The following is a 16914-nucleotide window of genomic DNA, read 5'->3' as shown; positions in this document are numbered from 1 at the left end:
TACAAGGCAGACCGACAGGTGGGACGTGAAACAAATTATAGAACAAGGCAAGGCCGTCCGAACATCAGGAGGGAGCCAGCACAAAAGCCCCAGTACGTGTCTTTTGCCTCATTAGTGGTGTTTATTTTTCCCGTGCGAATCCTGCAAAATAGAACGCAAATAGAATGTGTCCTCACTCGCGCCGGTGCATTGCTTCAGAAATTCGAACTTTTGCCAGATCGACGCTTCTCTACAACTAAAAGCAGGTCGCATTGTGGACTTGGAGACTGCAGTGCTCTTGATATTCAAGGACTTCTAAGGACAAGAAAAAAATATTCCAGGACTTTCAAGGGCCTTGATGATGTGTTTCTCAAATTCCAAGTGTTTTCAAGGGTTTTAACCCTTTACTGCCGGTTGTCGCGAATTCGCAACATACCGAAAGACGCCGATTAAGTAACACACGAAACGCGTTGATGCCTTCACCGGCGGCTGTCACGTATTTGCGGCGAACGTAGCTTTCCGCACGAGACATCTAGCGCCATTGCATGTAAGGTATTGCAATCTGGAACCCAGTGTTGTGTATCAGTTGCCGGAGAGCGCGAAGCACGTGCAACAGCTCTCACGTCTTCGTTGTTTTCTGCCCATGGACATAAGTTCCATCTCCTAAAAAATTTTTTCGATGTGCACGCACACAAGAGGTTGCACACGATATATCACGTTGTTTTGAAGTACGTTATTTCTTGCACTATCCTCGCTTCTGTGGTATGTCGCGAATTCGCGACATCCGGCATTTGAGTCAGTCAATGACGACTGCCGGTATGACAAGTTCATGATGGACTTCTGCTCATTTTATAGAAAAAAAAGGCTTCGCACGCGCTTGCCTCCTGAAGATAAAAGTGACGACAGCTGATTCAGTGACAGCGAAGACGACGATGTCGATCCCGATCCTTATTCACAAGCACGAGTGTCTTCATCGAGCAGTGAGGATGAAGACGAAGATGTGGTAGTCCAGCCAAGCTAGTGCCTCTCTAAAACATGCAGTGCGGTGGAAAAAAAAGACTGTCAAGAACAGCGGGAAATGCCACACTGGAAAACCGCTCATCCTCAATGTGACACTGTCCGAGCTCCTATTCAATATTTCAAGGATTTTTTTATGACACCTTCACGGAACACATCGTTCAGCAGAGCAATCTGTTTGCGACACAGAAAAATCCGAACAAAGGACTCGCTCTGTCTCGTGCTGAGCTAGATCTATTTCTCGGTGCTGTCACCTTCATGTCATTCTGTCGGCTCCCAAGAAGTCGGCTATACTGGGCACATACTAGGGCACACATGGTGGCCGACACGATGTCACGTGATTGGTAGGAGGCAATAAAGTCAAACTTGCATTTAACAACAATGACGACGCCAAGTTACGTCGCCGTGAAGAGATCCGCTTCATTGATGCGGCGATGCCATACTTGCGTTGCACTGAACATATTGAGCTAATACTGGCTTAAGTGCCGGTTGTCGCGAATTCGTGACATACCTAAAAGTATGCATTAAAGTTGCATTTTGGATAATACAACTGCTGATTTAGGTTAAGGTTGCTATTTTAAAGCTGAAAAACGAAAAAGAAATTTTTTTCTTCGGCGCTTTCATAATTCAGGCAATAAAGGGTTAAGGACCTGCGTGCACTCTGTACTTACAGCAAATATTGGATGTAATGACGGCACATTTGTGGTAGATGCGGCTTTAATAGCATGGCTCGTTCGTAATGCCTACGATTATTCAACATTGCTCAATGCGCAGTCCATACGTTATTGTGTTACGCTGCAAGTTTAAGCCCCATGAGTTAAGAACAGTGGAATACAAATATTGTATAATTCTCTTTCCAAAACTGAGCCGCCACTGTGGTCTAGAGGCAATGGTGCTCGGCTGATAACCTGAAGGTCGTGGGATCAAATCCCGGCCACGGTGACTGAATTTTGCTGGAGGCGAAATGCCAGAGGCCCGTGTATTTAGTTTAGCTGCACGTTAAAGAACACCAGATGGTCAAAATTTCTAGAACCCTCTACTACAGCATTCCTCATAATTATATCGTGGTTTTGGGACGTTAAGCACCCAACCGTTATTATTACCTTTCCAAAACTGCCTGTAAACTGCCAGGACATGACTTGCTAAAGTACCTCCATACATTCTCAAAGCACCTTCATTTTTGTTTACGTGAAGGATTGCTTCGTATGACCTGCGTCACCTCTCACTGGCTGCTGTTTTGTGAGCACATGCACTGTTGGCTTGAAGAGGCTAACAGCCAGTTTTTCTTTTTACCAAATTTGACACACGGCATGTGTACAAAAGATGAACATAAAGGGTCATCGAATGCAGCCATGTCTGGTGCAGCGGTGAGTTAGCAAATTTGTTGTCCATTTTTCAACGTTGATACCTAACCCTCTGGAATATTCAGTGTGGCCAGCCTTTCTGCCTACATCCTGAGCCACATTGCCCAAATGCAGCCGAGTTGAAAAGAAGGCGGAAAGTGAATGTGTCCTCTTTCTGCTACTGGAGCTTGGCGTGGCTTGTCAGGAACATAGGTCGGCAAAAACGTGAAGCTCACTCAGACTCACTCAAGATATATATTTTGTGCTTAGGGCTCACTTGGACTCAGACTCACCAAAATTTTCCTCAACCGGACTCACTAGGACTCAGATTCACCCAAATATTACTCACTTGGACTCACTAAGACTCACGACTCGATCTGAGCCTGAGTGAGTATGAGTCTTGGCGTATAATTAGCTTTTTTCGAACACGACGTCAACGCACTTAAAATGCCAATTTCTCATATAATCGGTGCTCTACGATATGCATTTTGATCTCGTGCCTTTCCATACAAGTTATCAGTGACTGCAATCCAGTAAGGACATTTTTATTGAAAGATATGACTCACGTGAGATATTTTTAACAAGAACTTCCTCTGAAAAATTTCCCGGGGGTGAGGGGGTCAAGGCATGCCTCTGATCGATAAATATTGAGTTGGCATATGAACGCTGGTGCATTGAAGTATCTGCGAGTAGAATTGAGTATCAACGTGAGCTGTCATAAGGCTGATAGTAATGCTGAAGCTGAGTAGTTGTCACCATAGGTCGGCACAAACATTTGCAGCTCAGTCAGGCTCACTCAAGAAATACATTTTGTGCGTAGGGCTCACTCGGACTCAAACTCACTAAAATTTTCTTCAACCGGACTAAGACTCACTACAATTTGTCTCAACCGAAATCACTCGGACTCAAACTCAGCAAAATATTACTCACCCAGAGTCACTCAGGCTCAGACTCACGGCTTGATACGAGTCTGAGTGAGTTTGCTGACCTATGGTCAGGGATAAACAAAGTGTGTCCATTCATGGGATTAAAATGGGGTGGATAAAATAATAACAAGAGCAGCATACATGTGAAAGAGATACCAGTGATACAAATTTATGCTCTACAGCTGAGACAGCAGCATACAACTGAATGACAGGCTAAGTGGCCCGGACAAAACCATTACAGAGACATCCACATGTACGTAAAGGCAGCTGGTGTTATGCTAGTTCAAGTTTGTACACACCTGCAAAGCTAAAAAACGTAGTCAAGCTTCAAATGCTCCATGAATTCTTGGGACCAAACGGAATTGAATCATAAAAATAGAGATTGAAAAATAGAGATTTTTTGCAATGAATAAAAGACGACGTTAACATTTTAGTACTCACAGCAGCATTAACGAAATTCTAGGATTTTAACATTGCTAAGCCACAATATGAAATGTGTCTATAATACAATCTACGATCTATAATACGATATGCAATCTGTCTACAATAGGTCTATAATACAAACCCACATATTTACATAGCACGTCATGAAATGCAGCTTATTGAGGATTCCAACAAAGAGTTAGGAGTATGCAAATGGTTCTCTACACAGCATTCTTAAGAGCAGCTCAGCAGTTTAAAAGGACAGTCAAGTGCCGGTTACACAGTAAATATGTGTATGTCTAAGAAAAAATCAGCTCTCTTCATTCATACAAAAAAATAAATGTAATACTTTTCCTCTAGTGGAAATGGCTTGTGGAGCAGGCATCATTATTCACCACATACTGCAGCGATAAAGCATGTTTCCATTTCATTTCATTGGAAGAAAGCACACAGATGTGTCTATAAAAGAACACAGAAACATCCACAGGTGAATGTTATGTCCGCACAAAAAGCACAAATAACTGTGGTTTAGCCAGAAAAATTACACAATGTTGTTGTGAGATTAACAGCTCAATAAACACACAACGTTATTTTTTTACGTGTAGTACAGCATTTAATGCAATATTTTTTGGATTTATTAACCAACCTCGAGTTTAGTCAGCTGCAGTTCATAATTTGGTGTGCTTGAAAGCTATTTAAAAATTTTTTTTCTGGACATACAATGATTAGCTGATCTGTAGGGAGGAATGAACAGGACAGAGTGCTATTTGTAATTAGGAAATTTTTTAGGGAACTCCAAGCAGTGCTGTTAGTATGCCTTCATAGCATTTGAAGCAATACGAGAGAAGTGCTTTAGAAGTTTTGCAATAACTGATATGCTTCCTCGCTTTCTGTCAGTGCTGAGGTAAGAAGTGTTGCCCAGTGCTAGAAACCAGAGTTGTAAGTTACGAGTTACAATGAATTAATTACTTGCATTCAAACACATTTCACAGTGGTTCTGTATTTAGTTTGTTACTATTTTTTACCAAGTAATGCTCACTGTAATCCAACGAAGTTTTCCAGCAATCAATTGTGTACGTTTACAACACAAAGCACTAAGCGGAGTTTGAGGGCTACAGCCGAATGACTATGCGTTTGTTTCTGCGCAATGTATCCTGCTTAATCGTAGCCTGTGTTAGCGTGGCACATGTAAGGAAGAAACAAAACGCACACGTAGACACAGGTAGGCACTAACGATAGGCGCTGATTTTCGCCTACCTCTCTCTACGTGTGTCTTGTTTTTTTTTTTGTTATATATGTGTCATGCTAATACACGCCATGATTATGGATGACCAACTTGCCTGAGCAGCAACCCTTCTGCATTCAGCCTAGCGATGACCAAGCAATACGCCCACAGCCTATCCCTTCCGAGTTAGAGACTCCCTCTCCCAATATCGCTTTTACCCACTCTCAAGGGTGACTCAGTCCAATTCGCGCACGTGAGGCATGCTCAGGTGACCAAGGTCACACAGCGAAGTTGACGACGTCACACGACGTCAATAAAAGTCGACACTCCTCGGCCTCGCCAGTATGCTGCATGTCTCTGTGAGTGCCCAGCGCTGCTAGCGCATTAAATGCGGTTATGGATACTTAAGAGCTCCTGTCACATTTCTTGTGTCACTTTGAGACGTTGCTTCTAGCTTGTTCTAATGCTGCTGTGACATTCCGTTGCTGCAGCGTTGATCATTCCCCTGACGCCGAAGCGCTGGCCCAGAGCGCAACGAACGGCGTAACATTACACACGGGCGACGACGTGATGACTGTTTCCAAGGGGCAACCACCTCCCCTTTATTCTTTCCTCCCTGCACCGGCGACCGCCACCGCATTTCTTCAACCCCTTCGCGCGCTCACAATCGACTCGCGGGCGAAGCGGCTTACTCACGCACACAGGTCTTTATTCCTTCCAGACAGCTACGACAATGGCTGCAATTCAAAGACTCGGCGCTACTAGACGTCTGAGAGGCTGCCGCATATCGCGCGGGGGTCGCTCGGGTCGGCGACCGCGGCGCGGCGCATTTCGACCAATTTCCGCGTCGCCGCTCCTCACCCACACCACATTAGCCGCGCCCAACCAACCCGGTCTTGTAGCTGCTAGGAGGCGTCGCAGAAAACATTTGTGCGAGAATGGCCTTTCGTACGCTCGGCAGTTTTAATTCGTGCGGCCTCGTAGAGGGAGCCGTCTTTCAGCGCGCGAACACATGAGACCGAACGTATAAAAACACGGGCCTTAATTAATCCGTAATTATGAAAGTACCGGCACAGTTCGGACTGTTGTTGCCTCTTGTCAAGCATGAAATGGACGAGAAAAAAAAAAAACAATTAAGAAGACCTTACGCTTCATGGCAATATGATGTCATGCGAGATATTTTTAAGCGGTAGACAGTAGCAGCTGGCGCAGGCGCATCTGTACGAGAAAATAACCGTGACGCACCGAGAGCATGTTCGCGGTTTGTAATATTAACAACTGTCTTGGTTTGACGTCCCAAAACCACGATATGACTATGAGGGAGCACCGTAACCACTAGACCACCGCGGCAGGTCATGTGCAAAAGTGAAAGTTAGGATAAACCGACACAAGGAAAGCTAGAGAAACGCTAGCTGCGAGATCGTAAAAATGTACAAAACACTGTAGAGGGTCGTCCACATGTAAAGTGAACGCCTCATTAGTATCCAAGACTTCATAGAAGCTTATGTTTAATGCATAATTCGGAAAACTATTGAGCGCCAGCATGATTAAACGTCATATAAAAAAAACGGATATTAATTTTCATCGTGAAGTAGAATAAACAGTCTAAATTTACCTGCTTGTATAGTAATGAGGTGTTCACCTTAGATGTGGTCGACTCTGTACATTTACAAAGTTCAAAGTACAATGCTTTGTACAATGTACAAGGCAACGTACACTGTAGAAAGCATTGCACTAGTGCGCCTGCGCGAGCTGCTCGCACCGCTTCATGAAGCAAAGACAATGTTGGAAGTTAGTGCGCAGTGTCCATGCCGTTTCTGCCTCCTGTTAGTTTGTCAGCCAAAAAATGTTCCTATCGGTTATGAAAACCATGTATCGGTTATGAAAAACATAAGGCACGCGCCCTATTCAAGTTGTGTTCTACACAGCAAGCCGCCGCAGAAACAAACGCCAGCGTCCTCCGACGACAACCTCCATCGTACCACGGGTGTCTGCTGCTCCACTTTTTTTTCTTCGCACGCACGCATGCATGTGACGATACAGAACGCGTTCCACTGAGCCGACGCGCGCGCGCTTTTCCCCGCGACAAGTCCTTGACAAGAACGGAGCGCGCGTGGAACGACGTGCTAGCTACGAGAAAAAAAGGAATAAATAAAAAAGGCATCCGGGGAAAATGCAGTACATAAAGCGAGAAAGAGATACGGCGAAACGTGCGCTCGCTCCGACGACCTCGATCAGCAGTGTACGTACAGCGCGTGTGGGTTAATACGACGTCGGTCTGCGTGTCGCCTCCATGCACCCGTGTTCGATGCAAGCAGCAGAAGCAAACAACGGGAACGGAGGCTGCGCGCAGCTATCGCGCGATTCCAGAGAAAAAGCGGGCCGGATTTCTCGAACGAACGAAGGAAAAACCGGCGCCCGCGTGCGGTAGGTAGCAACGTATCGCAAAAACTATGCACTACCAATGAAACCAACAGACAATCAATCCAAGGAACGTATAAGGAACGCTATTTGTTGCTCTTAGACCGCAGGGTAAAGATTGTGACTACAGGCGTGCGCAGGGTTCCCCTTCAGGATGGGGGGGGGGGGGGGGGGGGCGAATATTCCTCGCGACGTCCCCCCCCCCCCTTATTGAATGAGGCAGACTTCACGGCCCTCTTAGGTGACTAAAGGGAGCGGTCCCCCCCCCCCCCCCCCACCCCGCATGCCAATGATTATGACCTCAATTGAAAGGAATCAAAGTGGACGAAAAAGCACCCTTTCCGCCGGTGAGATCCGAACCCACAACCTTCGAATGACGCGATGCACGGTTCTCCGGCTGGGTAAGACGCCGAGAGTTCAATCGGAAACGGGAGTTTGCGAGGCGACTTCCACAGCTTGGTTGGCCAGAGCATCGTTAATTGTACACACACGTTGGGCCAGAGGTGCTCATCCTGGACACCGTCAAATTGCGTCATATCGTCAAATGCCGTAAAGGCGGCATCTTAAGCCAATCAAAGAGGCCTTAGAAGACCCCTGGGCCAATCAGAGTTGAGAATATGACGAATTTGACAATCGTTGTAAAAGACAGGGCGTGCAAACACGGGCACAAGGAAGAAGTCAAGACACCTTCGACTTGACTTCTTGCTTGTGTCCGTGTTTGCACGCCCGCCCAGTCTTTTAGAAGTTATACCGCGTTTGTGCACAAGCACCCGTTATAACGAAGCAGTACAAGCACTGACGTGCGCAGTATTCTCCTCCATTATGGGGTCCAAGTTTCACCGCAGCGCCGCCCCGTCCTCCTCCTCCTCCTCCTCCCCCCCCCCCCCCCGACCCCCGTTGATGGAGTCCAATAGATAACGAGCTCCGCTATGGGTGCAAAAATGAAAATTAGACGATGACGGCCTGCCATCCTTCCCCGGCTTTCCGGGGATAAAGGTGGCATATGGGTAAAATTGAACTGGCACCCCCCCCCCCCTCACCCGTGCGCGCCTGAGTGCAAGTGCAATGAAGCATCGCTCCAGTGCGCTTAAATGCATTCACCGCTGTCTGTACAGGCGCGCGGTTGCGTCGATCACATAACGATGCTAGGATTATTGCGTAATTATCAATTAGCACTGAAATCGCAGGCCGGAATAAAAACATAAAAATACGCGAACTCGCACGGAAGTTGCGGCATGTGCCGCGTTTACACGGATGTACGTACTTCCGATGTTGCCGGTGGTATTTAGTGAACTAGATATCTAGTTTACTATAGTGGTATGCACAAGTGTGGGTGTGGTGAGGTAGAGTGAAGATGAACACTGGCCGCAGTTTCATCACTCTTCGAGATGCCGCTTTCAGTGCGCGCCGATTGACCGGTTGAAGATGGGGGAAACGCAGTCTCTTCAGTCATAGGACGCACGATATTGCAAATCACGAAAAAGCAACTGTCGCGGAAGGCGACCGTTTCGGAAATACGATCAGAGGGCATTTGATTGAGCACACCCGTTGTAAGTAGACTGGTCACTACACTACATTATCACGTAATGCTTCCGCACTATGACACAACTTCCGTGAGAGTTTACGCACATTTAATTCTTTTTTCATATGAGTAGACATACGTAAACATATCATGGTTGTGGGAATCGAGCGCGCCCTCCCATTTGGCGCCTCGTTCCCCAGCTAGTTCGTGTGCTGGCCCCGCGCAGTCGAGCGCCATAACCCACTAGACCACCGTGGCGGGGCACGCGGGGCCAGCACACGCGCTAGCTGGGGAACGAGGCGCCAAAGGGGAGGCGCGCTCGATTCCCACATGGAGTAAACATTTCAAATTTACAGTAACTTTGAATCAAACAGCTCTGTTTTTAGTCAACGCAACACTCCTTAAAAAAAAAAAAAAAACATTCTCATGTGATCAACGACACACAGCTGCTAGAACTCACGACAGATCTGCACGCTGACATGGACTCGAACTAACACACCGATTGTATTTCCCTTGACTTTTCGAAGGCATTCGATCGTGTCGCCGAGGGTTGGGTCATTTCCAAATTATCTGCCCTTACATTAAACTCACTGACGCTATCCTGGCTCTGAAATTTTCTTTCGTTTCGTGAACCATTCACATAGTAAATCGTTTTCAGTCAGACATCACAGATGTTACTTCAGGAGCTCTCCATGGAAGCGGCCTTGGCCCTCATAATTTCCATAAGCATCTTTAATGATGTACCGACTAACATTTCATTCAGAATACGCCAATTTTCGCAGTTACGACTGCATTATTTATCGAGCTATAACCACTTCCGCAGAACCTGTGACCCTTAAAAGTGATCCCGATCTCATCTGCAGTTGGTGCACTAAGTGGTTAATGAATTTCAACAATTCAAAATGTGAAGTACAGTCCGTTTCGCCAAAGCCTTCGATCTGCATTTTTTTTTTCATGCGAAATAGACAATATTGAAGTGTCTCGCAGCAAGTCGTAGAAATATCTGCTTTATGTAGTACCTGCAAGTGCAGCTGATCTGGTATTTATACTGTCATGTTTTGAGATTTTTTTTTTTATCTCAGACTGTAGATGGGAGCCGAGGCCTTCGTCAGGCTCTTCAGCCTTTAGCCCCGGAAAGGAAATAAACTTCGTTAATATTTCATGGTCCTCCCACATAACTGCCATCAGTTCCGAAGCGTCTAAATCACTATAGCCGGATACAACTTTCGAAGTCTGCGGCATTTCCTTCTCAAAGGCGGATGCACACAAGCCTGCACCAATGCGCGCGCACTGCAGACTGACGTCATGAGCCGGACGGCAGGCGACCCCGCCTTCGCAGAACATGGCCAAGTGCATGAGCGGGACCATCTTTTTTAGTCGCGGAGGCCGTGCTTCGATTGCTGGTTGGGGCCTTTCCGGACTTCTTCAGTTGTATGCATTAGACATCCAACCGAGATGATGCGCAACACTTCGGGGGCAGATCAGGCTTCCATCATGCGCTGATTGAAAATAATCACAAAGAAGATAGACGGACAGAGGTTAACGGGACAAAGTGCTTTGTCCCGTTAACCTTCTTGATAGTGATTATTTCAATCAGCGCATAATAAAAACCTTGACACGAACCAACTAGCCCCAGCCCATCGCTTTACTGGCAGATCCGGCTATCAGCTAACGCGAGGTCTACCTTCGGCAACACTGCACGCATTTCGCTGAGAGCGGAAGGGGTACGTGTGATGCGCACGTGCGATACGAACAGGTGGCGCGTGCCTCGCTTTTACGAAGCGGAGAATCGGCGACGCCGCGTGGTTTACGAGGTGCACAGCGAGCAGTCGGCAATCCCACGCGGCTGCAGCCGCACTTTTCGCCTACGTCAGAGCACTGAAAACAAGTAGCTGTAGAATGGCTTGCTCGCGCGCACACAAACGAGAGAAAGAAATAGAGATCAGCGTCGGGTGGCAACGAAGGATGTGTTCTAATACGCAAATTCGATGCGCAGCTCCGTTGCTGATGCTGCGCATCGATGCTGATCAAGCTAGGATAAACTAGCTTGATCAGCAGTTAAACATATTTAAATTCTGGTACTTCGCGTGCCAGAGACAGACTATGATTATGAAGCACGCCGTAGTGGAGGTCTGAGGGTGGGGAGGGGGGGTTCCTGATTAATTTCGACCATCTCGGGTTCTTTAACGTGCACCTAAATCTAAGTACCCGGGTCTTTTTTGCATTTGGGCCGGGAAACGAACCCTCGACCTAGATAGGTTTATCAGCGTAACATCGTTCGGATGAAAAGCGTGGAATCGCGCATTGGTTGAGGGCAGTAGTACGAACGTGTCCGATGTCCTCGTAAACACGTTCACTGCCGTACACAGTCATGCGAAATATACGAGACACAGCCGAAAAGCGCAATCTTATAGGGATTTTCCTGCTACGCCCCGACGTGCCTTCTTTACAATTCGATCTGCGACATTTGTCCGATAGGAACAACTAATAATAAGTTTATTAGTGAAAGTACCTCATTAGCCGCCTGGACAGTGCCGAATATGGATGCAAGTGATGCCACCAATAAGTTCCTCAAGTATTCCACTTCAATAATTGCGCATGTCTTCACCACGATTTTTCGAACAAAGATTCCAATTAAAGTAAGGAATTCTGGAGGCGACACTAAAATCCTTGACTTAGGTGTCTGGTAGCGGCAATCGCACGTCGGTGTTCGTGCGACCTGGTTTGTTCCTAGAGTTAACACTGCTTTGGTCGCGCTGCCGAAGCTGATCTCTTGAACTCTTGAACAGGAACCATCGATTTCTATTTTTTGGAAGACAATTTAATGAATATTCTTGAAACCGGAAATGCTCGACCAGATATGCTTGCAAGAGCAACAAGATCGTCACTCGGTGCTCGTACGTGCCATTAAAAACCGATGCAAAACTTCCCACAGGTTCAGTGCCCGTAGAACAAGCCGTGTGAAAAATGTTTGTGTCAGTATTTACGACTGCCACTTTTAAGGCTGCTCGAAGGGACGAGATAAATCAGCGTAATACACGTTTGCGGGTGAATCCTCCATGCGCACTGTTCTTTGATCCGGCGGTCAATGTACCCAGGTGATGACGGCTACTGGCGCGCTCCTGCCTCGCTTGCGAGACACGGTGTTTATGCTATGAAATGTACAGAAAAGTCATATGACACGCCCGCCGTGGTGGCTTAGAAGACAAGGCGTTGCGCTGAGAAGCTCGAGGAATGCGGGTTCGACTCCCGGCCACGCTGGCCGCATTTTGATGGGAGCGAAATACAAGCACACTTACATTTAGGTGCAAGTTAAAGAACCCCGGGTGTTCGGAATTAATCGAGAGCTCCCCACAACGGCGTGCATCATAATCCTATCACAATCTTGGCGCGTAAAACGCCCATCATTACACTGACTAGGTTTATATGACAGGCGCGGAGGCGTAGCCAGAGGGGGGGGGGGGTTCAACCCCCCCCCCCCCATTTTCAGTTTTGCTTGCGTATATATACACGCACACATACAAACGCACGCACGAATATACATAAACTATGGTTGAATCCCTCCCCCCCCCCCCCCCCTCGAAAAAAAACTTCTGGCTACACCCCTGGCGCAAGAGCGGCACACCAAGCAAGTTTGCATTGTAGAATATTTTAGTGTGCAGACGTGCAGCTGTCTGTGGTGTGGCAGTCAATAGGACGTTAGCGGTGTCCTTTTAGAGATGGTTGGTACATCTTGGCAACGAGTGATAAGAGGGCAGCTTTGCTCGATTTATCTAACTAGGCGCTTTAATGAACATAAAGTGGTCACCAGTTTATGTTCACTAAATAAACGACGGTGGTGAATAAACGGAATAAACGACGGTGGTGACTTGAGCAGCGCAAATGTTATGATTCAGAAAAAAAGTAGCCTTTTACGATCTAATGAGCAGGAAATATATATATAAAAAAAAGACGAGTACAGGAGTTCTGTGGGCACTTTCGATCGCGTTCGAGTCACGATAAGGATCGACTTTCTCAACCGCTACTGATTTTTAGCGGCATCTTGCGCAAATAAGCCAACCGAGATCACCAAATGCGATCTCGATCGGGCTCGATCGTGATCGACAGTGCGCTGTTTGGCAGCCGTATAACACGCAACAATAATGTACCACATGCAACGGCAATACGGGCATTCCAGTGACACATACCTCCAGTGATAAAAACGCTGTGTGTATTGTATTTGCCAAGTCGTTGACCGTAATATCGGCTCACCGAGAAAGGTGTTTGTCCGACATTGTCATTCCGTCCATAGAGGGAACGTGCATTGACAGCAACGAAATTATGACGCGATCCGGATTTGGAACCACAGACCAAAGAGGTATATCAGTGCGGCAACAAATGAATAACCGTAAATCAGTGGTTCATGCAGAAACCTTAGAGTTCTGGAATGAATGACCACGGATTGCACTGACGCCAGCGACTACACTTCTATCGAGCAGCGTAGTACGTGGGGAAGCGAGCTGTCAACGAGATAGTACGCTCACACAACAGAGCATCATCACGGACGCACTCACAATCGCCGAAAGAAGTAATCACGAACCGCATCTCGCCGAATGACTCCGAGGTCGCGCCTCCACGCACAGAAAACACGCGCGATTGCATCGAAATGGATCGGCGAGGCGAGAAACCAGCTTTCTTTTGGCTCCTCCGGGCGCTGAACGCGACGTGGCTAACTTCGGCACGGCCGCCGGCGACCATTTTCCTCTCTTTATTTCTTTTCTTTAGCGAGGTGACCACGTCTGAACGCTCCAAAAACCGGAGCATACCACGTTTCAAACGGAAAAGCGTTCAGGAAAAAAGCCGGCATGCGCGCTGTCTAGCCGGCAAACGCACCGGAGCGGCGGAGACCGGCGTGTTCCGTTTAAGTCCCGCTGAATTCAGCCACTAACTAGTGCCGATAGATACCGAGGAAAATGATGACTGCTCTCTTCGACTCGGTCGCGTTGTTGGAAGCGCTGCCCCCCCCGAAAATGTGCAATTTTAGGCCTAAATGCGGCGTCGGGAACCAACGCGTGCAGTTCCGTGCCGGCACGAATCCTGCCAAGTGAGCAGCAACAGTGCAGGCATGGTATGAAAGCGAGGGCATCGCACGCTTACCTGATTTTTTCGCAGCGATGATCGGTTGAACAAGGAAGGGGTAGGTGTTCGAATCGAGACGGCCAGCGGGAGCAAAAACTTTCTTCTCGGAATGTCAGCGCGACGCCACAAGCACCGCGTACAACATATGTTTACTACGCCCGCCGAGAGAGTCGGAAAACGCGTCGGCATCTACCACTGTACACGACCACGTATACGTACAGTAAGGCCTGTCAAAATCAGCCGCGAAGAACGAAAACGGGAGAGATTGAGGTGGCCGGCTCTCGTTCCGCTTCTCGCCACTAGGCGCTACCATTGTGGCCAGACAAGTGAGCTTTTATAACTTTGTTTAGCGGGACAAGTTAAATACGTGCGACGTTTCGTCACCGACAGGCTCTGACACCCACTGTACCCTTATGTTTGTGAAATAGTCTGAGAAACTGATTTAAATTGATTTGTACTAATCATAGTGGTCGTTCCTGTCATCGCCCACTCGTTCCAACGTGAGATATTTTGGTTTGGAAATTCTATTTCGTTTCCACGTATTCAGCAATGGACACTTGATTTTTGTATTCTGGGCATTCTAGTTTGGTGCAGGGTTGCGAGTTTCAGGGAATAAGTGAGGAAAATAGAATCTTACCCATCCTGCCACCCTCAACCCTGGCCGCGTCTCCTGCGCGCGGGTGACAGGAGACGGTAGGTGGGGTAAAGCGTTCGGTTCACCCATATAGCCGCTTAAAACCGGCTTGACTTGGCTTGAAGTGTATAGGTAGGTGGCGGCAGAGTAGCGTTCAGGCCGCCGTTTATTTCTGCGTGGTGTGGTGGGTGTTGGCAGAGACGGCACTACTGGTGTTGGTTTTGAGCGTGAACTGTGTGCACGAGAACCGCCTCTGGCCGTGGTGTTACCGTGGGGACGTGGTCGCGTTGTGTAGAGTGTTGTAGAAAGTGATTCGTGTGCAAGTCGTTGCCGCTTTCGTTTCTGCGATGTCCCCGTGTTCAGTGGACCGCCGCCAAATCTATAAGCAATGATAACGAGCGTGAGATAAAGGCCATGTGTATGCGATTTGTGAATGTCTGTAATAGTAGTGGTTCTTGATGGAAAGGAAGAACGGAGTGTCTAGCGCGTTACGTCTAGACGTAACTATAGGAGCCGTTGCAGTTACGTCTGGACGTAAGAATAACAAATCTTAAAGTTACGTCCAGCGTGAGATCAGACGCACCGAACCGATCGGCTCTAGTGGCGCAGCGGGCTAGTACGTGTCGTGCTCGGATCTGCGAGGACGTTGGTTCGAACCTCGCTGTTGTCCTTCTCTCTCTTTTTTTATTAAGTGCTCCACGGGCGCCGTAATATTTTTTGTTTAAGGAAATCGCCTTGGTGGCAGCGGTGGATGCCCCAGCCCACGTCGCGCTCCGTACTCTTGCTGTAGTGACACCAGCCACTCGAGCAAAATAGTGGAGCGACGACGGCGCACCGCGAAGCGACAGCGTCCCAGTGACACGAGCCAACCACTGAGACTGGCAAGATAATTATTAAACTTAAGTGCGCATTGTGAATCACACGATGGACGTAACTTTAGCAGCTGATTATGGCTCCCTGCGTCGTCTGCTAGCCACACCGTGTTCGCTAGTGTGCGAACGTCCTGCGCGCGTCCTCAGAGGGCAGCCTATTACGTTGTGTTAGCACAGCATCAAATGCTTGTACGTATGCCTGCACAATATAAACAAGCATTTCAATTTCCAAGGCTTGTATGCAGACTAATAAGTGAGCAAGACACGCAAATTGGGCGAGTTGGTGAGGTTCCATGGTAAAAATATAAAGCAGTGCTTTTTTAAACACAAGACGAAGGAATGGAGGGACACATACGTCTCTTCTTTCCTTCGTCTTGTGTTTAAAAAAGCGCTGTTTTATATTTTTAATAAGTGAGTGCATGCACGTGTCGGTATGGAGGTGTGAATGCAGAATTTTTGAGACACAATTATTATTTTATTTTATTTATTTAATACCCATAGCGCCCATACAGGCATTACGTAGAGTGGAGGGGGGGGGGGGTACAGAAGAAGAACAAGCATGAAAGTTGCAGGTGCAAATGAAAATGTAGATTATTCTACGCCGACACAAACGTACACAGCTACATCAAAAATGTCGTATACATTGGGAAAACAATCTAAAATAAACAGAAAGCACAGTGATAATAGTTAATGGCAATGCGAACAGTAATTACAACAAAGCGCGGCAGTGGTAAATATATAGTACAGCACAAGATGCAAAGGAAGCACTAAAAGAAAACAACACAGTTTACAAATGGGATACAGTATAGATCATGGTGATTACCAGGCGTACGCATGATTTCTTTTAAGGCTCAGTGGTCAAAAGATTCAATCATTTTTATTGCAGAAAAGAATGCGTCATTAGACGAAATTCCTACAACTGTGGAAGGAAGTCGATTCCACTGACTGATAGTTCTGGGAAAAAAAGAGTTGCTGAAGGACGATGTATTGCATTTATATTCTCTTATCTTAATTGTGTTCGTGATCTTTGCGTGCTGACGTGTAGTGAGGCCGGTTAATGTATACGTCACGGGGAATTCGAGTATGAAAATGATATATGCTGTGTAATAGCTTCAGTCGAAATGACGCTCTTCGCATGCTGCAGAGACTTTAACATCGCCTTAGATTCCGTTGAACAAAACTGTCTGTCATACATGGGTATATTAAGCACATATATCTTGCCGCCATGGACTGAACTTTTTCTAATCTTTCTTTGTTTGATGCTGTTGAAGGGTCCCACACGCAGCACGCGTATTCCAGCACTGATCTTACGTATGTTTTATATAATAACTCCCGGGTTTGCTGCGGAAATGCATGTGTATTTCGTCGCAAAAATCCCAAACTCCGACAAGCTTTACCTACGGTATAATCCACATGCCGACGCCATGATAAAGA

General features: G+C 47.1%; 1 protein-coding gene across 5 annotated transcripts in view; it reads right to left on the bottom strand.

The window, feature by feature from the left end:
- LOC119373808 (uncharacterized) overlaps positions 1–14182 on the bottom strand; it is a 49966-nt gene extending 35784 nt beyond the window's left edge. For 2 of the 5 annotated variants that reach the window (XM_037643866.2, XM_037643864.2), the window contains exons 1-2: positions 13993–14177; positions 4038–4147 (exon numbers count right to left, since the gene is read on the bottom strand). The gene's annotated coding sequence lies outside the window, so the exon portion shown is untranslated. Of the gene's footprint in view, positions 1–3269; positions 3328–4037; positions 4148–13992 lie in introns of all 5 variants that reach the window. The other 3 variants (XM_049410819.1, XM_037643865.2, XM_037643871.2) reach the window with 3 other exon arrangements.
- Between the last annotated feature and the right edge of the window lie 2732 nt (positions 14183–16914).

Source organism: Rhipicephalus sanguineus, chromosome 11 (assembly GCF_013339695.2).
Source record: "Rhipicephalus sanguineus isolate Rsan-2018 chromosome 11, BIME_Rsan_1.4, whole genome shotgun sequence".
In the NCBI taxonomy this organism is placed as follows: Eukaryota; Metazoa; Arthropoda; class Arachnida; order Ixodida; family Ixodidae; genus Rhipicephalus; species Rhipicephalus sanguineus.
This window is presented reverse-complemented; position numbering and strand designations above follow the sequence as displayed.